The 23,024-nt window shown below is 42.0% G+C and overlaps 1 long non-coding RNA gene across 13 annotated transcripts in view; it reads left to right on the forward strand.

The window, feature by feature from the left end:
* Nucleotides 1–2,242: 2,242 nt before the first annotated feature.
* Nucleotides 2,243–23,024, forward strand: part of LOC121670062 — a 56,011-nt gene continuing 35,229 nt past the window's right edge. Inside the window, exons 1-5 of one of the 13 annotated variants that reach the window (XR_006018024.1) lie at nucleotides 2,243–2,400; nucleotides 2,784–2,893; nucleotides 3,020–3,070; nucleotides 9,209–9,290; nucleotides 18,157–18,242. This is a non-coding gene — a long non-coding RNA (uncharacterized LOC121670062). The remainder of the gene's footprint in view (nucleotides 2,401–2,783; nucleotides 2,894–3,019; nucleotides 3,071–9,208; nucleotides 9,291–18,156; nucleotides 18,243–23,024) is intronic. The other 12 variants (XR_006018015.1, XR_006018023.1, XR_006018029.1 and 9 more) reach the window with 12 other exon arrangements.

A 23,024-nucleotide genomic window follows, 5' to 3' on the forward strand; every position in this document is an offset into this window, starting at 1 on the left:
AGCTGCTTAAACCCCAGCAACCCCCAAAGGTGGAGGAATACTTCCTTCCCCGCCCCCCCCCCCCTTTAAAAATGTGTATGACAAGTCTTTCTGTTTGACGTTGTTTTCTGCGTCCCCCCACTCTCCTTGTGAGCTGAGCAGAGTGCCTGGCTGTGATTCACTTACCAGGGCCCGTTCAGAGAGGTACATGTCCCCCCCAGGGTGGGTGCCAGGGAGCCTCGGAGGGACACCTTCTCGAGCCCCCGGGCCTGAAGGAGAAGGCTTGAAATCGGTTTGTTGCAAGGCCTGCATTGGGAAACAAAGAGGCAGAAATGTTGGGAGCCCAAGGAGAGCCTGAAATACAGAGAAGCATTGAGCTTCCCAGAGATGCTTCAGCTTCTCAGCAGGGGACAGAGCAGAATCCTTTTTGGGCCGTCTCTGTGCATTGGAGGGCTGGACTGTACAGCCCACATTGAATCAGAGTCATTGTGTGTAAATGAATAAGTGCACATTGTTTTGAGATGCTGCTATTGTATTTGGGGTTGGGGGGAGGAGAGGGTTATATTTTGTGTGTGTGTGTGTGTGCACATGTGGGTCTATGTGCTTACGAAAGGTGAGTGCAGATTGCAATAGTTGCTGCTCTATTTTTGTTTGTCAAACAGGGCCCTTCTCTTGGGAGAGGGGCATGTGGCGGATCCCAGCCCAGGATTACATTAATCAAAGCATTATTTCCCCAGGGATGCGCAGCACAAATGATAGTAAATCCTAATAAAATTGGATCGCTGAGAAATTGAACGCTTAAAGTAATCTGCTCTGCCTGATAAAAACTTCAAATTTATAAGATATTATGCATCCCCACCCCCAAACACCTTAGGTATCATCACTATGTGTGTATTATACAACTATCTGTAGGAGAGAAATCACTGCTCAGTTTAACAGGCCCATCACTATTGAATATATACGTAGATATAAATGTGTTTGTGTGTGCATGCATACATGTATTGCACACACACACACATGCGCAGAGCCATAAAATAAGCAAAAATATTTATGCACATGAAAATAATGACTATGGTCAATATTTTCAGGCCTTTACATGCAACACCTTTGCTGTGGCAGGTGCTGTAGAAGGCTTGGACAAGGCCGTACATGGTTGTGTACCAGCACAGTAATCTCGCCTGGGACTCAATTCTCTCTTGCTTTTTACTGACACTCACCATGGGCCTCCATGATGGTACCTGTGATCTCAGCCCACTGAGCAGCTTTGCTTTTTAAACATGGGACCACAGGCGTAGTAGGGAAATAATTAAAAAAAATTAAAAATATATGAACATGAGTATTTGAAGTTGAATTTAGACAGCCTTTGAGGGGATGAGCTTCAGAAGGAAACTGTCTTGGACTGGGTAGGAATAGTTGAAAGAAGGGAAGATGTTCCCAGGCCAGTTATTAAGCATGCAGCATGCTGTGCCTACAGTCTCTCAGTACAGGGCCAGGCCACCACCTCTCTGGCATGGGCCAGCAAAGATCAGGGTAGCTGCTGGCCATTTGCTAGCTTCAGACCCTCAGTCTCAGCTACGTCCTCTCTGCAGAAAGAAAGTTTATTTATAATTGCAGCCACAGGACATGACAATAGGCTCAAAGAGATCCACTGTCCAGCAGAAAAAAAAAAAAAAATTGCTTTCCCTCCTCCCCCTCAAAGATAGCTGTGCTTCCATATGTGAAAGGGGCAGAAGGCATTTCCACTCACCCAGCTGAAACTCTTTGAAAGGCTGTGAGCCTCCCCCGACGTTATAAATGCCGATCATTCCTCCTACCCTCGCCGTCCCGGGACCCGGTTACCCCCGCGGGACTTGGCTCTGCCTCGGGCCCCCCGTTCACGACCGGTCCTGCCCACTGCCTTGTGGCCGACGTGTCCCGTACTCCTCTCCCTGCCCCTGTCTTTTCTGGCATCGCTAGGCCGACCGAAGGTGCCTTATCCCTTTTCCTAGCGTGGGGTTTTCCTGCCCCGTCCCGGCCCCGGGATCTTGCGGAAAAGGGGGGGCGGAGGTGGTCCCGACCCCACAGCGCCCCGCACCCTGCCCTGGCCTGCTGGTATCTGTCCCCTCTGCCTGCAGACAGGGAAGCGGCGCAGGGGAGCTGAGCCCTCTCCCAGCCCCGAAATGACGCAGCCCCTGTTCCAGCATCGTCTCCCGTTTGGGCTGGCTCCATTTCAGAAGCCGTCTCCCCCCACCCCCTTCTTCCCAGCCTTCCTCCTTCCTCCTCCTCCTCGCCTCACCGTCACTCTCAAACAACCCCCCCTCCCCACGCCTCGCGCCCGCTTCCCCCCGCCGCCCCAAACTCCTTCCTCAGGACCGTGGGATGCTGGTGAGCTCTGGTGAGAGTTGCCGGTCTCCATTTCTAAGCGGGGAGCCACCGGGAGCGGTGAGCCAGCCGTGACGGGGGGGAGCGGTCGGGGGGTTAGGGAGGCGATGGCTGACGGAGGGAAGGGGGGGTCCGCACCCCCTCTCCCCCCATCTGGAGCAGCTACTGCTCCCGGGAAGGTGCAGCCCCCGCGCCCCGCCGGCCCCGGCCCCGTGCCCCTCCGTGGGCTGAGCTGCCCCGCGCCGGCGCTCCCGCCGCGCTCCGCACGACTCCCCTCGCCCTCCCCCACGCGTGTGCGGGGACCCACTCACCTCGCCACTGACGGTGCCTTTTCTCATACCAACCCCACCCTCAAAAAAAAAGCCCAATTATTTGCATAGGGTTTGTCACCCTCGCTCAGTATTTATCCCCACTTTTTTGATCGCCCGTCTACCTCCGCCCAGACCGACCCTTCTGCCCCACCCCATTTCCCCGCATCCCGGGTGCAACCGGATGGCAAAAATCAAAGCTGGCTCCAATTTACCCCAGTAGTCTTCCTTTGAACACTCATAAGGTAGGTATGGTGGGATGCTGCTCTCCCACTCCCCATGTGCTCAGTGAGGTGCCTTCCTCTCCACCCTCTCCCCCCGCTCTCTGTTCCTTAATTGGCTCTATCTTGATGTGCACTTGTTTTGTTTAGCCTATTTTACCATTGCGGACGAGATAGGCAGGAAAAGGAGCGTTTGACTTGGTATGTCTCTGATTTTTTTTTTTTTTTTCCTCTCCCTGCCTTCCGAAGTTAATTTGCATTCGAGGTCTAATTCATGTTTCAAAATCCTGCCATTTGAGGACTGTATAGGAACAGGGCATTCATTTCTACTTTTGAGAAGGAGCCTCTCCAGCATTTGCTTCTTTCTGTATAATTTCATTGTGTTCACAAGTGACAGGGATTTGCATCAGTTATTTTGCAATTTATTTTTTATAAGAGTCAGATCAAATTTTCTTATTTTTAAAATTGCTAAGGGAGCAAATACTAGGCATTAAAAAAGGAGCATACATTATTAACAATGTTGCAAACTTAGCCACAGACTATATATTCTTATATATGTATTAATCTGCATTCCTTGGAGTTTGCTTTCTGCCTCCTGAACATCTGATTTTGATGACAGTCAGAGAAAGTCGACTATACAAATACTAAGGTGTATTTATAGTTCCTCACATCTATTTACAAGTGATTTTACTGCTGTTTGCTACTCTCGCTCCAGCACTTTGCAATTATTTCACTTCAGCAAGGCATTTCATAGGATTAGATGCTGCTTTACTCATTAAAGAGTTTTCATCTTATCCAGGTATAACTTTCATCCACATCTCTGGAAATAGCTATGTGGCCACGTGGACTTTATGGAAAGTATATAAAATATACATGGACATATAAAAAGATTTGTTTATGTCCATGGTTCTTTCAGTTCTTTGGATATGATGAAGACTCTATCTATGTTGAGGCCTTTATGGGTCTTCTAAGGACTTCTTTCACATATTTTATTTGTATCTATAAAATGAATTTTCTTTTTGTATGTAGCGGTTACATGAATGGCATATGTTGCATAATACGCATATGAGGCATTTTTAAGTATTTCTGTATGCACACAAATTTATTTTTCACAAATGTATGTGTGTGCATACGTATGTGTTCATACATGTGTGTGATGAAAAACATGCTGGAAGAGAAAACTGCCCAAAATAAAAAATATTCATAAAGGAAAAGCTGTTAAGGTAGTTCACTTGGAGTTTGGATCTGGTGCATTGCAAAAGTCACTTAAATTACAGACTTTACTGTAAATACCTATACATACACCCTCATCTCAGCATAAAAATCCCTCTGCATGTATTTGTCCTCCTAGAACTAACTAAATGGGACTATGAATTATGCCTAAAGAGATGCCACTGATATAAAAAACTTATAAAATAGTAATGGATTATGGAATTTTATATAGCGCCAACAACTTTAGCATGATTCTTGGCATAAGCAATTTAGTGCAATTTTATTTGTCTGAACTAGAATGATATTACAAAGTGAATTAATAGAATATTAGTACTGAAAAAAAGAAACAGTTCTTCCTTTGAAATATGAAGTGCCACTAACTTGAGATGAAACCTGAAAGTCAGTGAATAATATATGGGAAATATTAATATTTTAAATGTATCATATTTAAAATTGCTGTGAACTTAAACAAGATTTCATATCAAGAAAAACCAAGTAATTCATTTTAGGTTCCAATCTTATACGCAATGTTTTACAAATGAAGCAACTCACTAAAGAAGGGAAGTCAGGTATGGAAGCATAACTTGTTATTTTGCACATGAAATGTGGTCATTATGGAATATGAATTTAATTTTGGAAATGATAAAAAAGAACACTTATTTTATTTTTTCTACTGCGATACAAGAAAAACATTTTAAAACAGATGATTAATTAGATGAAATGGACTGATATAGCCCATAATACCAGCATGGGTTTTTATACCTTGTGAAACCCCACCACAATGGGGCCTTTATAAAGAGTATGAAGTCGAGTAATGCAATCATATTTTATATTTAGAATGGGAGTTGATATGATTCAGTTTAATGTTGTGAAAAAGTGAGCCCTCTGGCACTTGGCATTAAGTTATTTTAAAATTACCCCTACAAGTAAAGTTAGTAGAAAGACTGTACCATGGTTGAAGCCCAACACTAAAGCTTAGGGGCAAATTGGGTGCCACTGCTTGCCTTGCCATCCATTCAAGAGCAGACAAGGTGTTATCCTTGGTTGTCTCCTTAGTCTGAAGTTTATTGGCTCAAATATTTCACTGTCCTTCTCCACCGAGCAGGTACAGCTCAGCCTCTGGAAGCCAAACCTGTGCTGCTCCAGATGGGCCAAATCTTGCTTGTCCCATTCATTGAAACCACCTGGAGTTTTGATTGATTGGAATGAGCAGGATCTAGCTCTCATTCTGCTCCCTGAGGTATTTCCATTAGACCTTAATATAAATGGAGAGATTATTTTTGCATTTATTTGATGTGAATGGAGTTAGGTCTGAGGGCCACACTGACCTTGCTCTTATGCCTCAGCCATCTAAGGGGTAAATCCTATACACTTTGACTCTAGTGAATCAGGCCAGCAATAATTGTGGTCACTACATACTAATATGTAGGACACGTATTACTGGGCATTTTGAATGATCAAAATAAACCCCATGCCCTTGTCTTTGCATCAGTGGGAAGTGCTGGATGTGAGTTTAGTGGAAAGGGCAGCTCTGTGTTCTGGGAAAGACTAAGACTGCCATGAGGACTGTAAGCACTTGTGAAGTGTCTCATTGAAGGACAGCAAAAGTCTGGTTAGTCTGTAGACTGGTTCCCACATAGCCACTTGCTCCCACTGTGAGCTAGTTGCAGGTGCCACAGAAGAATACATGGTGGTGATGGTGGGGAGAGGACACAGTTGTCACTTGCTATGCAAGCGGATCCTTTTCTGTCCAGTTTTGGCCAAAGCTCTGGGACATTTGCTATGGTTCTCTCAATTATCTCCCATTAATTTCAGTAGCTTGTGTTTCCATTACAAATGCCCAGTGTCCTTTGGAAACTCACTATGGATATTTTAAATTCAGAAGAACAGTGATGAGAAAAAAACCATGCTTTTCTTTTTAAAGCGATTTTACCATTTAATCACAGTTTGTTTAAATATACATTTCTCTGCTGTGAAATAACCTTTCTTTCCACATTTATGTGCACAATCCTAACTCATAGCAGAAAAAAAACATTTTAAAACACTGTGTCATGCTTATAGGATAATTATTAATCTTGTCAGAATAAAAAGCATACTAAAAGTATTCCATACAAAGGTTTGTGCCTCAACATTTTTGAGAGTTTTTTTAAAGTAATCAGACATGTCATAACAGGGGGAGAAACCACACGATATATAGCACATAGTACAAGACTCCTAGAGGACTATTTAGAAATAGACAAAGCTTTTTTTTTCTCCTTTTGGTTAGCAGACTACTTGATGAAAAGGTATGGTTTTATTTTTATTCCTGCTTGTGTCTTACAGTTCTATGAAGACTATGGGAAACTACAAATTCCAGACTTTAGCAGTTGTATATGATATAAAACTAAGGAAGAAAAATGTTCATGATACATATCTGGAAGGATAAATACACAATAATCATGCAATCCAATAGCAGAAAGAATAATTATTTGACAATAAACCCAATATTAAATACAAGCAGAGTAATATTGTCCTATTGAGAAATATAGCAAATAAAATGATACTACAAAAAGACACTTTTGAAACTTCCTCTATGTTTAGAACTTTTCCAGTTGAATTTTCTTTTTTAATCTTTTGTGACCACTGAGTTGTGGTTAGTGAACAAGCCAGTCAAAACTCTTCTGTCTTGATTTTCCTATCCCATATCGACAAATTCAAAAATGCAACTTGCAGCAACTCCATTTGATGTTAGGGGGGTGATTTTGCTGCTTGTTTGGATGGTTTTTGCTTGAGACTTTATTTTGCATACTCTGACTCATGCTGAAATTTATGGTGGATATGAGCCGTATTTGTAGGGTCATCTACTTACTTTGTGCAAGAGGGACAGCTTTTTCCTACTGGGGATTCCTATAGGTACAGAAAAGGGATACTGTGGGAAAGCAACTATTTTTCAAGGGCATTGGGTATTCACCCCTTCATTTGACTTCAGTGAGAACTGTGAAAACTCAGTATTAAAAAAAGTGCCCATTTTTCTTTAGAAAGTCAAATGTCGACACGGAAATCTGACTTGTGTATCTCTGGCCATAAAAAATGGTAAAATTCTATAGCTGGAAATGTCTGTTTTTATCTTTGTGTGGGTTTAGCATCAGCCATACGAATATAAAAGACAAACATACCTTTCCTCATGTGGTAACTGTTTGCTTTGCCTTTTTCTTCTAAGAGGTAGAAGCAATTATTAAACTACTACTGCCCTGAAAAAAACCAGACAGAAACAATAGAAATTTTTTTTCACTACTCAGTTAAGAAAATAAGAAATCTAGTCTGCATAGAGTGAATTATGATTTTATATGCTGCTGATTTGCCTTTCTGAAATTAGGATCCTTGTACAGAACTCTTTCAGCTATTTTATTACTGTTAGGAAAGAATAAGATGCAGATCTCTAACACCTGTTAGAGGGACAGCTTTTTGCACTGCGACACTCTGAAACCTAAGGAAAATATAGCAAACATTTTGAGGAGCCACCAAAGGCTGGGGAGAGGAGAGTATCCGTAGACACTTGTGTGCCAGTGAATGTTGTAGCAGGTGTGTGCACCGGGGGCTACGGGTTTTCTTTTCAGAAGAGGACTAGCAGAAGAACCAAAACCCATGACTAATTATTGATAAAAGTCCCCTCAGCACAGCACTGTCAAGTTTTGGGATCAGTTTTGGCTGGATGGTGTTGAGCTGCAAGTGGGAAAGGAGCCCAATCCAAAGTTCTGTGCACCCCTTGTGCCCACGCTCGGGGAATAATTCCTTTGTCTGCAAGTGGTGGTTGAAGCCATGAGCCTCCTCCCAGCAATGCCCAGGACAAGCTGGCCCCATGGGCCCCAGCAGGAGCTGTGGTCTCTGGGATGGGAGGGGTGCACCGCTTTATTGTGTGGAATCCATAAAGATGGGGCTTCCCTCTGCATCCCGACACCAACTTTGTGCTTTGGTTTCATCTCTAATCTCTCTATTGGTTTTTTTTAATTTTAAATTCTGGATTCATCTAGAAATGATTGGGCTGTACTCAGCACTGGCTGTCTTGATAGGTTTGAAATTCCTGGGAAACCTCAATACTGGCATTTTCTAAACACAATAAGCAAAGCACACTGGAATATTAATAGGTGAAACACATTTTAAAGGGGCAAAATCACTTTGTAATTTTGTCTGTTAAAACATACTGGCTAGGGGCAGCTTGGGGGAGTTGCACTAAAGCCACAAGTGTTCTTCACAATTTAAAGCTTCTGTGTTTTAATCCTTTTTTTTTTTTTTTTTTTTCCTGCTACTGTAAAAATCCCTGGAGACAATGGGGCTGTGACACTTAGTAACAGGTTATCCTCAGCGTGCAGGGAGCGCCATAAAAACCACAAAATGGACACACAAAATACAACACCCACTCCTCCACTTCCCAGTGCCTCTACTTTCTGGTGTTAGAGTAGTTACATTACATCGGCTAGTGGGTAAAAAGGAAAAAACCCAAGCAAACAGATGGAAATGTCATCTCTAAACTGACAGAGTCTCTGTAAATTTGTTTGAAGAACTATCTCAAAGAACATAATAATAATATGAATAATAAAACATTCTATACTGTTCTGGACTTTATTTATTTAAACAAAAATTTATGGAGCTGGTCACACACTAAAAATTGGAGAGTTTGGTACTGCAGTTGCTTTGGTGCATTTTTCAGCATTGTAATGGGCTACAGGGAAACAAAGGAGGATATGAATATAGGGCAGTTGGTATTTAGATTTGGCTGGCACTTTCATTTGTTGTAAATGTCTTTTTTAAAAATCTATTTTCCTTCTATCATGCTGTTGAATTGTGGAAGATGTTGATATAGAAAAGCTGGAATTATTTAATAACAAAAATGAGGAGTGTTTTTTGTAGTATATTTCTTATATTTCTCATTACCAACCTTTTGACTGATAAGGAATCCCGAGGTCCGTGCTAAACTCACCCATGGGGTAGAATGCGCTGTTAAAGAGTGAGATGATAGATGGATCTATTCCTCACCTTCCAAACCCAGTTTCTTTATAAAGCAGTAGAAAGCAAACCTTTTCACAGAGCATCAAAAAGCAAGCTCAAGAGCAACACTTCTATCACACCTTTCACAGTATTTTTTTTCAGGAGTCTGCCCCTGATTTTAATCCAAAGGAGCTGCTTTTGGAATGGGTGTGTCCGGCTTTGGTGTTTGCCTGCTGAGGAAGAGGTACGCCCTTTGTCCCTCACCTGCAGATGGCTTGGATGCTTTTACTTTACCGAGGCAAGCACTTCCCAGTGGGCTGCATTCAGAAAGTGCTTTTCATAGCATTAGTACAGAACCAAGTTACAAAAGAATATTAATCTAATACATTCCAAAATTCGAATATGTGTGATTAATAAGCATTATTATCTATAAATAAGGCTCTAATGATACTTTGGCAGTGTTGTAAACACAAGAATCAGAAGCAATTATTGTCATTATTGTTCTGCAAGTACTTTCCATGAATACCAAATGGATATTACTGTCCAGCTCCTTGGCACATAGAAATCCTGTAAAGAACAGTTGTCAGTCAGTAAGGCCTGGCCGGTTGCTGTTAACTACGTTTGTATAAAATGTAGTGTACCTAAAGACAAAGCTGACAAGTTATTGAAAGCAAGCTGATTGATTAAAATATTTATTCTTTGTCCTTTGCAACATCCAAAATTATGTTAAATAAAGCCTATGAGAAAGTTTTCCCATCCTGTGAGATGAACCATTTGTGTGATGGCTATGATTAAAAATGGAAATGGATTTTCTGCCAAAAACACTGCCCTTCTTTGTGTGAAACCCACAAAGGTGAGGATGTCCCAGCTGAAAGATGATGTGTAAATAGTGTTGACATTCCCCTGCCCCCCATCTGTAAGAGGTAACCCAGGACTAGTTTTCAAGGACAGAGGATGAAAGGGGTCTTAATCCTCCCCCCGGTCTGTACAGGTCCCATAGACCAGAGTCACACAGGCGGCCGGGTCCCACTCTGCGACACCCTCACTCGCCTGCCTTTGGCAGTCTCACCTCCCTCACCAAACCTCGCTGCTTTAGACGGCGCCAGCCAACAGCAGCATTTTGTGGTGGGTGTCATGTTGTTCTTCAGATGCCAGGGTGTCATCGCGAGCGGGAACAGTGTGGGTCTGACTCTCCGAATATGCAGAAAGAAGAAGTAAAAAAAAAAACAAAACAAACCCCAAACAGTAAGCTTTACTTTCCAAATGTGTTCAATTCTTCTTCCCTCTCCTTGATATTTGGGGCGTGCAGCACCCTATACCATGTGGTTTAACATTTTGTTCTCTATTTGTAGGTCAACATTTCCATGATTAAACTTCATCCTTTATTCAGCCTGTTCTGGCTAGGCTTTGCAGCACATGTGATATAAGCTGTTTTCACAGCTAGTAGGCCAAATCTTACTCTGAATAAGGGAGCCAAACATATGTGACTGAGTCAGACACTTAAATCAACTCCTTGGTAAATGGGAGATAACTCCAGGTGCAGTGATGAACACTGAGAACCAAAAAAGTGGGAAGGGTGGCCAGCGTTCCTCTGTGTAGGAAAGGAGATGTCCTATGCACACAGGCAGTGAAATCATAGCCCTACCAAAATTTGCTCTCCCACATTTGCCTCAGGATACAGAGCCCCCTTCACTGAAGTAATTGGGAATTTTTCCATTCAGGGTTAGGCCAGCCTGGGATAGGCTCAGCTGCAGCTGGGCATGGAACAGGCTGTGCAGAAGGGGGACAAGGCAGCAGGAGGCGAGCCCACCTTGCATTTGCAGCACACACAAGAGGGTTGCTGGGGGAACAAGGAGCACTTCACCTACAGCATTGTGTTTCTTTCACTTGCCCTACCTACATCGCCCTTGCATATCTCATTTATGGGCCAAGGCTGGTGGCTCTTCTTTTGCTTGGTGGCAGGTATCGGTTGCTCTAAGTCCATGAAGCTGGACTGGATGATCTATCCACTTAAATCAGTGGAACAACTCCCAGAAGCACTGGCCATCCAGAGTGAGTGTGACCCAACCCAGTAATCCTTTGTGCAGAGGATTTGTGTTAAAGGACTCTGGCTGTGTGGCCAGCAGCCCTTCTCCTGTCTTTCTTTGGCATTGCCTGGTAATTCTGTTAAGTTCTGGGAAGCCTACAAGGCTCATCAGGCCCAAACAGAAGTGCCAGAGGAGCAAGGGATGTTATAAATGATCCAGACCTGCTGTGTGGCTGCTGTGGGATGTTCCTACCTTCACCAGGGCTGGACTGGTTGGGGCTGTTGGGTTGCTACACAGCAAGCACCAGAGTGAATAGCAAAAGAGAGCTCCTGCAGGAGGTCCAGAGAGGACCTATTTTCCTCAAATGGATGTGGCTCTACCCATAATACTGTAGAGAGAGGAATATGTTTCATCTATAATGAACCATTTCTGTCAGGAACAAGCCCTTCCAGGGCTACACTGAGGCTGTCTCCCTCAGCTAAAGGAAATACAGGCAACATGGCAGGACTTTCAGTGACTTTTGCCTTTTTTTTTGTTTTGTTTTGTTTTTGTTTTGTTTTTGGTTTTGTTTTAATGGGACCTATTCTGTAGGTTTTGTTCATTTGCTTAGGTTTTTTCAATAGCTTTTTTTTCATTTAGAAAGAAAAGCATATCCTGCCCAAAACTAAATCTACTTGCTAGATTGTCAGTGAAAAAGGTCAAATAGTGACTACTGTGCTTTGTGAGTACTGTGTTATCCGTAGTTTAGAAAGTCCTGTCCTGATAACACACACAGTAGACAACACACATAAGATGAAGTTTATGCACTAGTCTGAGGTTTTGAGGACCTGCCTCATGGCTGGGCAAATCCCTGGGCATTCATGTGGGCATCTGATCCACTTCCATTTCATTGGGAAGAAATCCTGCTGGTTACGAGATGTTACCAAGGACTTAATAGAAGACAGGTGCCTTCAGTTCTTGTCATGAAGTTAGGGGATGCTGTACTGAATGAGGCACAGAAGTAGATGATCTGGTCTGGTGTGCCTGGGGACATGGAATGATGCAAGGCAAGGGTAGGATGAATTGCACACTCCTGGTAAGCAATAGGGAGAGTAGCATGATTCTGCCCTCACTGGGGTGAAAGTTAATCAAGAATATGCTGGAATAAATCCCTATGTGCATCAAAGATACATCGGTATCAAATTAATGGAAAGGAGAAGGGAATTTAGGACAGCTAAGATCTGCTGATAGGGTCAAGTGACCTCCCTGTCCTCGGGTCTACATTTTGGAAACACAAATTGCACTTTGGTTTCACTTTTAAAAGTGTGAGCCAAATTGTGATGCTTTCAGAGAGCAAGGAGACTGGAAGAAGATGGGAAAGTCCTGTGATCAGGGTGCGAGAGGATTGCAGCATGGTATGGTGATGTGAAGTTGAGCAAAAGAAAATTAGAATTATTCCTGCCAGTTATTTAGACAAAAGAAGTTAAGCCTCCATTTTCTTATGTTTAAATAACAGTTTCCCTCTTCCATGGTATAAAAAATCCCAAGATCACCCAGGAATGAATTAAGACTCTGGTAACAGACATAATTTCACATTAATGAAGAGACAGTATGTTTTGTATTATCTTTTCTCTTGTTTTTGATTGCTGTTTTTGGGGGGTTGATATTACTGTAAGTAAATACATTTGTCTTTTGTTTCATTTTCCCCCTGTGACCTATTTCATTTAATTAGAAGGAAATGTATGATAGGAAATGAGTATCATCACACTGGGCTCCATCCAAAGCCCGTGAAATCATCAGGAACCTTTCCCGGGCTTTTCACCACACTGGGTCCAGCCCAGCAGACAAGAGGGGCTATTTCCACCTTATCTGGAAGAATGTGCACTGTCAGTGTAAAAATATTACAGTTCTTATTTTAAGGTCTGGCTCCAATACTAGGGAAGGATTTTGCTACTGTATGCGCCTCTCTGTGCCACATGTTTCACATCTGTGGCAGCACATTAAAGGATAAAGGTTCCTAAAACTTTAACTCTGAATATACATATAAAAAGAAGATACAAATTAAGGAAAAGATAAAAGATATTGATGGAAGTACAGGAGATGCTCTTTAACATGCATATTATTGACTCAATAGATTGTTACGGCTTCAGAGCTATTAGGGTCTGCTGTGTCAATGTGTACTTAGGGACTGTTTAATATGCAGATGGTTGACATGACAGACTGGAGCCATTACAGTCTATCATGTCAGGGGGGATACATGAATACGCACTTTGCCAACACTGTAAAAAGTCCCTTTAAAATGCAGTAGCTGTTTTTTAAAATAATTTAATAGGTTTCGTTCTTTGGATGCCCAGAGACTTGAGAGTCTGGATTTATCAGCAACAAAATTTATTTCCAAATTAAGTCATTTTCCATGTGGAATGCGCAGTCTGGAGGACAGGGTGTAATCTCAGATACACAGCTCCTATCAAATCTTGTAAAATTAGCTACTGCACTTGTGCATGTGTAGAAGAGATCAGAATCTATCTGTTGGCATGTGTCTTTTTGAAGAATATAGTTTTGTCTTTTTGAGGGGTAAGGGAGAATGTCGTCTCTTTTTTCATTCAAATAATCTTCAGTAGCAATTAAATAGCTTATGCTACCTAAGAGATCAGTTATTACAAGATAAGCAGCATGACAGTTTGGAAAACTGAATAAGTCTTTGATTATTTACTAAGTTTTGATATCTGCTATTTGCCTCAAAATGCTAAAAAGTGAAGTATAAGATACAAACATGAAAGGCTCATTTGATCATCATAAGGAAAGGAATCAGTAGTTTTGCTTTTCTTTTCCTCAACAACTTATTTTTTATTAAAATAGCAAAGCCAAGTGTTGTGTTTAATAAGATATATTTTTTTTCATTTGAATATCAAATGGAAAAATACAATTAAAATATTTCTGCTTTTACATTAATCGTAGGCTATATTTCAGCAATGCGTATATCTAAGAAGCTCAGCATACACATTTGGTATATATTAGATGCTTCTAACAGATGCCCAGACCTCTTCCCCTGATTTTTAATGTTCTTTTTTATGGCAGTGATCCAGGGACATTTTAATTTGCAAGCCTGTGAACTTGGAAATAATACTTGTAGCAGGGCATTACGTCTAGTCCATTCCCCCTAAGTTTATCGTCCTGTGCCACCTAGCTCTGATTTTAGCTGATTTGCTGAACTGAGTCTCATGGTGCAATTCCAGCACAAAATTCACTGAGCAAAAGCACTCTGCCTTGCAAATAATAGTAATTGTGCAATATTATAAAGGTCTTTCCTCTTATCTGTGGGACAGTTGGGGGACAAATCCTGCAAAAATGTGCATTTTTAGGCAAATGTGGTGGCTGATTTCTGACAGCTCCTTTTACTGCCTGGTGCTAACAGGGAGACCATGGGGGCAGTCTGGATGTGGTGGTGACGGGGAGGGCAAGTGCCAGGAGGTAGAAGGTGGGGAGAGCACATTTTCCATAACCTGTTACACATGTGCTCCTGGGTCTTCTGTGAGATTTCTACAATGACACAGGAAAGTCAGGAAAAGCTTAGAAAAAAGAGAGGTCTGGAAAAGCCCAGGAGGTGGCTTCTCCTCACAACTGAATTCTCCTTGTGCTCCAGGAGAGGCTCCTAATGGGAGATACCTCTCCCTGGTGCTGAGTTACCTCTGCAACAAGGGAGGGCCAAGCAGCAGGAGCCTGTGTTGCAGGAAAATTTATCATAGCTTCAAATTGCATCCGTACCCGTGGGAAAGGTGAGCTTCGTTCCCTCCCCAGCTCTGGGATGGTGGGCACATCCCTGTGGCAGTGGGTTGTGACCATGGCTGTGGGAGTGGCAGCTCCCACAGCCTGTCTGTCTTCACCTCTGACCATCATAGTGGTTGAGGGGGCCCATGTGACTCCCCAGGCCTCTCTACCCTTCTTCTTCCCCAGGGCAGCCCTGGAAGTTCCACTTCCCCCTCTGTGTTACCCATGTGCAGGGAAACATTGTCAGCTGAAAGAGGCACATATGAAGGCACGTTGTGAAGCACTGTGTTACCTGGTGCTAATCAATAAAGCACAAATGTAGCTTTTTGACAGCACTTGTAATTTTGACTATTGCAATGGTGTGCCATTTCTTTGAATGCAGTACGCTTCTGTGCCCCATTAAAGCATGGCTGGCATCGCTTTCAACTATTCACAAATGCTGAGATGTTGAAAAATGTAACATTTACAAAAGATACATCTGGTGTATATTTACAAGACTCAGGAATCATTTAAATAGTGCCTGTGCCATCACCATATTAGGAGAAAAGTTAGTCCCAGCCGCATATGTGAAATCAGTAGTCAAATGTGTGCTGGTTGAAAGTCCATTGCTACGACATAGTATTTCGGGGTATTAAACTTGAACATACCAACCTGGGTACAACACTCAAATGACATAAATATAGATCTGCATAACATATGTGATAACTACCTATAGGCACCTGTTTAAACAATGTGGTCAGAAGAGGGTTATGGGTTTTGAGGGACAAATGTTTAAATTTTTTTTTTGGTAAAGCAGAATCTTTGGCTTCTCATTGTGAGATGTCATCATACCTTTTCCCTGTTCTTCAGTGAGAATCGTAAGACCTACCTTGGAATCAAGGAAAAAGCTATTGAACAGCTTCCTTTATATCACATAACATGTCAAGGACAAAAAGGTGTTTGTCTCCTCCTGCCAGTGCAATACCACTTAAGTTACATTTGAAAACTATTTTTTAATTAATGTGATGGGTCATGTTTTCACCACACTAAGGCAGGAAATTCAAGGTAAACCAGATACTCCCTTTCTCAGTCACACAAACATGAATTAAGCATGTAGCATCAGACTTAATTTCAATTTCTAGGTCTGCAACTGAATCTAGCTCAATGTGAACTCTTTTTTCTGCACCGTCACATTGATACCTGGATGTTAGTGACATTATTTAAAGCAACAAATCAACCTATAGGACTGTGTTCAACTTATGTCATTTGACAGTAAATGGAATAAAAAAATGTTACTTTTCTCTAGGGGCAGATTTGTTAAAGAGTTTTCATCTTTTGTCAAGATATTTAATCCTGGAATGTTACAAAAAAAATGCAGTTTGTACAAGTGCAGATTTCTGCATGCACAGTTTGCCTGATTGCTAATTTGGCTGAACACACTTAGTCTTAACACACGCAAATGAAAGAGGAAAGATAATTTTTGCATATATCCTTCTGAGTCAAGTGTGAGTCCCTGGACTCTAAGGGAAGCAGGTATCCACTTTTGGGGCTGAAGGCTGTCACTCTGGATCACCCCGTACATCAGTCTCAGTTCATGCATGCCAATGAGAACAAATTCTAACAATGAGCTGTTGAGTGATGCCAGCAGAAATGAATGTTTCTGAAAGCTTCAGGGTTTTGGAGAAAGCAGCTGAAATCAACTCCGTGGCACTCATCACTGTTGCCTAACTGAAGGAAGGCAAGAATTTGGCTCAAGCCTCCCACGTAATGAACAGATTTGAACACACCTTTGTTTTCCAATGGGCTGAGTAAAGCTGGTACGGGACTATAGAATTAAGCCAAAATGCCCAACCATGTTATTTCCTCAGAGGGGTTGACTACAGAACAACTTCAACTAAATTATTAGCACTACTAGGAATTATTATTATTAATTCCTTTTGGTAAGCCTGTCCCTCCATCACAGTAGCAATCACGTGCTGGGATGTCTACTGCTTAGGACATCATACTCCTTTGGAAGTGGATACTAGTTTAACTGATAGATTGCAAAGAAGGTCTGACCTATTGCCTTTTCATGTTTTGCTTTGTTTCAATTGCCTGGACTCTCGCAGCTCCTTAGTAGCTTTTCTGATCCATCATGTCAGGCTGGCAGCTGTGCCTCTGCACTGTGCCTGCCTGCCCACCGTGAGCCAGATTTCACTCTCAGATGCTTGGCGTACCCTCCTCCCTCACTGTTCTCTCACTGGAGAGATGATTTTGCCTTCGCCTCTATTAAATGGCCTGGTTTTAACGGGAACAACTGCTTTCTCCCATGGGTCCTCAATCCAGGGCTCTAGGTGTGCAAGGACAGAGGAGAAGGCACATTCCTGGATGTCCCTAGGTGTGTACTACGCATGCAAGATCAGGCTTCTGCCTGACATCTGCGGACTGAGCCCTCCACCCCTGCCAGAAAATGGTCCCACTCAGAACCACGGGCATTTTAATTTGGAGATATTTTCCCCAGGCTGTGTAACTTTCGCCCTCACTGTGGACTCCCCGCTTCTCTCAAGCCTAAATTTCCCTGGGTTATGCAGGCCCCCAAAGGATGGCGTCTCAAATGAATAAACTCCATTTTACATCAGTCCATCTGAAAAATTGTCCTGAGAGGTTTCCAACCCCTCCCCAACAACAGGAAAAAATGGTTGAAATTTTATAAGCAGATTTTCAAGAAGGAACAGATTTTTTTTACTGCCAAGCTGTATAATAGGTGTTTTTGAGAGGTCGTTAACTTCAACAGTATAGTCAGAAACAGTGTTACACCCCACACTGCATCTATCGTTAAGCAATTAAGTTACTGATGGGCTTTTACATTTATTTACCTTGATGGAAAGATATGTTTACTGAACCTGAGTACAAATCAACATGAGGAGGTGGAAGTTCAGAGTAAATTTGACTAATGATGTTGTGTTTTCATCCTTAAAAGAAAGAAAAAAAATGCCCTGCTTTTGATGCTATTTTATCTTCATTGGAAGGGATCCGAAATGATCCCAACTGTCATGTGAGTGCTCAGTTAGGCTTAGATCCTCTTTGATTGCAGCTGAACATCTCTCTCTGTTGGCTCATACCGTTCCTTATATGAATGCAGCATACAGCACTTCAGGTTGTTTATTGAACAGCACTTTAACTCTTCATCTGTGAATGCTCTCACAATTATATCTTTAAGCAAAATATGAGCTGTGGCCACCTTTGCCTGAAGAGATGTTAATGTGGCCTCATTGCTGATGTGAAGGAAGAATTTCCTCTTGTTTTCAGAGTAACTTCTAAAATACAAACAAGAAATATTTCTTTCAATGAAACTTTATTCTCTCTCCTTTTTTTCAGGCCCACTCTTTTCTCCAGTCTTGGTATGCGGATTTCTCTCTCTCCAAGTAATTCCTTAGCATCCCCTTGAATGGCATCTACCACACGTGAGCATCCTTCACAGTCTCTAAGATACTTTTGTTGTTTTTCTTCTTTGAACATTTGTTTTTTTGAGATGACATTGACAGACATGAGGCCTAAGTCTGGAGATGTTCTGTGGGTAGAACTCACATTTATTTCAGTATGTCAAGCAGTTTTAGGATCTGATCCATATTGAAGACTAGCATGGTGTAATGAGGCCTGGGCATATACAACAATATGTATTCTAACACAGCTCACTCAAAACAAATATGTTCCCTTCTCTTTGGCTGGTATAAACAAACAACCTCCATTGTATTCTGCATGGCTCTGCTGCGCCGCCTTGCACATGGAAAGGGCTTGGCTTCCCTCTTCGCAAAAACAGCATCTCCATCCTGCTACATGGAGCTTTCCCGTGTATGCCCAGACAGACCTGTGGCTTAGGACACTGATCCCAAAACCTGATAATTTGTCTGGTGTTAAGTCCTAAGTGCTTTATGAGAGAATGTTTCTTGCTACAGATATGCTTAAACAGGGTCTTGTTTCTGAGTCCTGTGACTTCAGTCAGATGATACTGACTCTGGATTCCACAGCTGGAAAACAGAGAATCAGTGTAATAGTTCTTGCTAGATCCCCTCACACTGACCCACAAAATCTTCTCCTCTGACATCTAAATTTCCTTGAAATAAAAATTGTCCACTTTGTGGAAAATTCTTGATGACTCAAGGTGGAAACATTAGAAGGGGTGAGTTCGGAACTCATGTGTGAGATCCATTGTCTGTGTGAAGCAGAGGGAGTTTGAACCCAGATGTTCCTTCTGTGATTGAACTCAGACTTTTATGCCATTTTGCAAAGCCATTACCCTCTCCTGTAACTTGTGCTGGAAGCGGAGTGAGCTGTTTTGGCACTGAAATGATTTCATTGTTAGGCTAAGTGTTACACAGATGGCATTCTTAAATGTAAAATTCTTTTTATGATTCTTTCGATTTCATATTTATTTCATTAGATCATTATTTATGTTAAAGAGTCACTATTAATCTGAAATGTGCTCAGCTTAAAAGAAAATGTTGAGAGGAGTTTCAGGTACCTGATACTCAATCCTTTAGTTTTTGTGTTTTGCATTTTCCTATTTAAAATGGTTTTTTTCTGTCTCTAGGTGCTATGTGACAGATCCACACAAACAACAGAGGGGAAAGAGCCTCACTTAACTGATTAGAGAAGAGAAGCAGTGAAAGGGAATATGCACAAAGCACTGCCAAGTTCACAGAGCAAAGGAAAAGATAAAAAATAGACCCATTTCACTTGCTTTTTTTTTTTCCCTCCATGGAGGAAATGTAAGGTATTTCTTATACTAGCAGCAGGGAAACAATTTTAAGACAAAAATGTGATTTCTTAATCAAGGATCTCTAATTCAAAATATATTTATTTAATAAAGAGTAATTATGATAGCACCAACTACTCATTCATATCAATAATTCATCCAGAAGTAAACCATATCAACATATTAGCATTTATTTTTCCATTTAATAGGCTGTGATTTAAAATAAATCTAAATCATCATAATCATTCAGCTCCATATGCTGGGAAAGAAAAAGTCACCTTAAACCAGATGCATACTGTGAAAAAAAAAAGAAAAAAAAAAGAAAAAGGGGAAGAGAAGTTGTTCTAAAGAAACAGCATATGGGAGAAAATCTTAAGCTGGGGTAAAGATGCTCTGCTTTGTAGATGGCAATGTAGTTTTAAACCGAAAGAGGGTAAGTTTGTATTAGATATTAGGAAGAATTTCTTCACTAAGAAGCTGGTGAGGCACTGGAACAGGTTGTCCAGAGAAGGTGTGGATGCCCCATCCCTGGTAATGTTCAAGGCCAGATTGAATGGGACTTTGAGCAACCTGGTCTAGTGGAAGGTGTCCCTGCCCATGGCAGAGGGGTTGGACTAAATGGTCTTTGATGTCCTTTTCAACCCAAACAATTCTGTGATCCTATGATTCTGTGATAACTATGATTCTATGATAGTGAGGCTGAGTTATACCAAACGAGGTTCTGGTCAATAATTTTTGAGAGCTAGGATTCATATACCGATTTCTTTCTTTCAGAAAACAAACAAAAAAAAAAGGATTTCTCTCAGTTTTAATCAGGAAAAGGCAATAAATGTGATCAATAAAATTCTATTCGAAGACGTTAATGTGTGGAAACAACAGGCTGTTTGCAAGTCCTTATGTATGGAAACAATAGGCTGTTTACAAGTTCTAAGTTGGCTCTGCACATGTACCTGCTTATGTGCTTGGAGCTGCATTTATTTTTCCTGTTGCTAATTACATAGCCAATCCCTCTCCTAACTTGTATCCTCAACTACCCCCATAATTTTGTCAGCTGACAGTTCTTTTTCAGCTCCCTAACACATCAGCACACCTGAAGCAAGCTCTGTTGGAAACCTTTGTTTCTGTCACCTGTCTGAGGTCCAGAGAGTGGTGTTTGGAGCCTGTGGATAAGGGTTGCACTTCTTTGAATTTTTTTTTCTTTTGACATATGGAAAAAGCAATGAAGGGCTCAAGTCCTGGTTAGCCTGTGCTTCCCTGCTACAACATCTCAAGAAGTTGATGTAGATCTCCTCTTGCTGCTTTTTCTGTTGCTTTTGCTTTCAGTTGGTGAGGCCAGAGACTGTGGTGGGGAGTGGGATGTCACCACTCTGCCTGTTCTGCTGCCACGTCCAAGGCAGTGCTGATGGCACACTCTCTGGTCCTCAGGGCAGCCATAGGGCCCTCTTGTCCTTGGATGAGCTCAGCAAAGCCCTTTGTCTCCCTCAGACAGAGACCTCTGTATTCTGTCTGGGAAAATACGACTGTGCAACCCTTCTTCCCTGTAATTCCAGCAGTGATGCTCTCAGGGGACCTCTCAAAGTGGTGGCTGCAGTCACAAGGCTGTGAGCATTGTGCAGGTCAACTCTGCAAAAAGGTATTTTCTTAGCCTCTCAGATGATTTTTGTCACCTGTGCCATTATCATGTTACTCTTCCAAGGTTGTTGGTGCTGTCCTAGCAAAGACTGCCCTGCACATGTAGCCTGTGGTGCATGGGGATGTATAGTCCCAGGGCAGGCAAATTTAAGTAGTACCTGACTTTTTTTTCCAGTCCCTGCCATGCTTTATGCTGTTAATATTCCTCCAACAATTTATATAGAAAAATGAGTCATGTTTGATTTTCCATACCCTAATAGAGAGGAGTCGTGTATTTTCCACAAGTTATTGCATTATTTCTCTCTCTGGTGTGGCTCTGATTTAGTGCTGGATGAAGCTCAAAAGGAGGATTAGTGTAGAGAGACTCCCATATGCTTGGATGCATTTCTGAACTGTGTACTATCCTCACTGCTTTTGATGAAAAAAGCTGGGCTACAAACCTGATGAGAACAGGCTTCCATGCAAGATGTTTAGTATTTTCTGCTTCCATTTGGGCCAGGAATACGGCACATCCAGCCACTTTTGGCCCTGCAGCTCTTGGTGACAGGCTTGCCTGAAATTTAGAAAATCACAGTGGTGGAGAATGAATGGGGGAGTGAAAGGAAGTTGATTTTTCTCCACTTTAATAAAGTCTAGATTAGGGTTTTGTTCCAGCTTTGGCAAAAGCTTTGCTGGGGGATGGGCACAGGTAGAATATTTTTATATTAATGGAATTGGTTCATCTGTCTATTAGATGGTTGCACTGGAGTGCAAGTCCATTTTTAAGGTCCTGAGTAAAAGAACTTGTGGTGATTTTTAAGAGCTGTCCCTTCTGGGAAAATTAGAGCTGGATGTAAAACTCTGACTATATTGTATTCAAGGAAATTTGGAGCATAAGAAGGAAGCAAGAAGAAGGGAAATAGTGAAAAAGGGAGAGAGGGAGGCTTCCCAAAGAGAAGCTGCTACAGTGAGTTGTGCTACTGCTTGGTGTCACACATGGGGGCTTCACTATACTTAATACCTGATCATTTTTCTAGCTGGTAAGTAAATTATAAATAGTGAAACACAAAGCAGCACTGAAATTGACCCTAAAACTGCTGTTGTACTGCCATTTGGGGCTATCTTCTTTAGTATTTTCTTTTTTTATAAAGAATTTCCCAGTAGTACTGTTATCAGATTCTCCTCTCCATTACAAGGGTTTCTGAGTTTATGAATGAAAGGCTATGTTTTCTCAACCAAATCCTCTACTCCTCAGTCTATTAGTAAACTAATGTTAACTTACAAGATTTGACTGAAACCTCAGGGTCTGCCAGCTGGATGCTTGAGGAGTCCAAGCTGGCTAGGTAAAGAAACACCTTTTTCATATGACCCAGCCCAGCTCCCGAGTTGCCCCACAAGTTTCTACCAGTACAAAGGCTGACATTGTCTACAAGGAGCAACTCAGATTACGGTACCTTCCAGCTGCATTGCCCCTGACCCCAATCCTGCCCTGGGCTGCCCATGCTCTGCCCTCCCTGCATGCACAGAGACTTCAGCTGCAGCCCGCCGCCTGCCAGCACTGAGTCTGGTCTTGAGGGTGGCCTTGGATGCATTTTAAAAGGCAGAGCAGACACTCTGTGAGGATAACATGGAATGATTATTTTAGCGCAGATTTTCCCTTAAAAAAAATAATAGTTCTACACGCACGCAGTTTGATCTTCACACAAAAGATTTATATAAGAACTCACTTCTCTCTGTCAGTTACAAAAAAAAAAAAAAAAGCATGCTGGCAGGATTTAGGGAAGTGTGCGGGCTAAAGGATAGAAGCAGACAAAAGGGAGTTTTTCTTCTAAGAACATCTGCACAGCTGGAACTCTGGCAGCGCTGTGGTTTGAAAGCC

This window comes from Corvus kubaryi, unplaced genomic scaffold (genome assembly GCF_017639235.1).
Source record: "Corvus kubaryi isolate FWS band 111438036 unplaced genomic scaffold, C.kubaryi_AGA036_p1.0 133, whole genome shotgun sequence".
Classification (NCBI taxonomy): domain Eukaryota; kingdom Metazoa; phylum Chordata; class Aves; order Passeriformes; family Corvidae; genus Corvus; species Corvus kubaryi.